This window comes from Solanum pennellii, chromosome 11 (assembly GCF_001406875.1).
Source record: "Solanum pennellii chromosome 11, SPENNV200".
Taxonomy (NCBI): Eukaryota; Viridiplantae; Streptophyta; class Magnoliopsida; order Solanales; family Solanaceae; genus Solanum; species Solanum pennellii.
This window is the reverse complement of record NC_028647.1, coordinates 4,916,214-4,917,818: the sequence shown is the minus strand read 5'-3', so window position 1 is coordinate 4,917,818 and position 1,605 is coordinate 4,916,214.

Here is a 1,605-nt window from a genome sequence, read left to right as displayed (position 1 = left end):
TATATATATATATATATTTTGTCTATTTAAATTGCACCATAAGTTGAATTTCATAAATGGACATATAATTATGATTTTTTCTCATCATTATCACATAATTATGATTTCTAATGATAAAATCTCAATTTTTTAAACAATTTTTAATATTTAATCTAAGTAGTAAAAAAACTCAACTAAAAGAGGATAGACTTGAATCGATCCCAAAAGATTAAATAAAAAGGACATGGTATACCTCTCAACTTGACAATTTGGAGTTGATATATCCTATGTTACAAGAGTGACTCACGTATATTCCTATTAAATGACTTATACACCTTTTATCTGACGAAAGTGAAAAATTAATTTTGATTTATATATTTATTTGATTAATTTTTTCTCTATATGTTATTTGTTGTTGTATATGTATTTGATTTTTTATTTTAAAAAATAAAAATAAAAATCTTATTTTTGTCTTTTTCTGTTCTCACTTTTTTTATTTCTTTTATTTTCACACTAAAAATAAAATAAGAAGTGAATAACAATAAGAAACTCAAATAATATAGACAAATAAATTTTTAAAAGAGATATTTAAAAATTAAATTAGCATTTTTGGTAATTTCATTAAAAAGTTCTTTATAGGAAAATAATTCAATAGTCTTAAATTTTTTTTTTAGCTAATATGGCAATTGATTTCTTCACTTTTTTTTATTTGGTTCTCAGTACATAGAATCAACAAATATGGTTAGTTCCTAAATATTTCATATTTGAATATTAGGAAAAAGGATAAATTTATCTTTTGATTATTTATTTTTTTTAAAAAAATAAAATAAAATAAAATACTTTAGTCAAACTTTGGGTCGAACATTATTGTTTTCATTAAAAATATCTTTTTTTTCTCTCGAGATATCCAAGGGAGCCTCCAACCATTGTCAACCTTAGGTGTTTGAACTTTTTTATTTGAAGTATAATCGATTATTTCTCAAATTACATTTTTAATGATGATATTTGGGTCAGAAAAAGAAAATAATTGATAACTAAGATGTATTATGATAAATAATATATGATTGTTCAGATATTTTTAAAAGGAAAATTGAACATAGGATAATTCAGGTAGAAAACTCACAAAATCATAGTAGTCCATATGTTGTTATACTATTAACATTTTGGTGTGTTTGGTATGAAGAAATAGAAAATGATTTCCTGGGAAATAAGTAGATATTTGACTTATTTTCTTATGTTTGGTTGGTGAATAGAAAATATTTTTCGAAAAAAATATTTTAGTGTTTGGTTTTTGAACGAAAAATGTTTTTGAGAAATATTTTTTATTTTTACTAGAGTGGGAAATAACTTTTGAAGATGAATGTTATAACTTTTGAAGATGAATGTTTTTTTAAAAAGACAAACTTAAAATTTTTTTCTTATTGGGATAGGGTGGGGTGATGGGTTAGAGAGAAGGGGTGAAAAAATTAAAATTTGAAGTTGAATTTTTTTAAAAAATAATATTAATCTTTTTTTTTTTGGGGTGGGGGAGGTGGTGGTAGGGGTGAAAAAATGAAAATTTTAAAGTTTGAAAAATAAACTTAAATTTATTTAGGAGTAAGGGGTGGGTTCGGGGCTTGTAGGGTG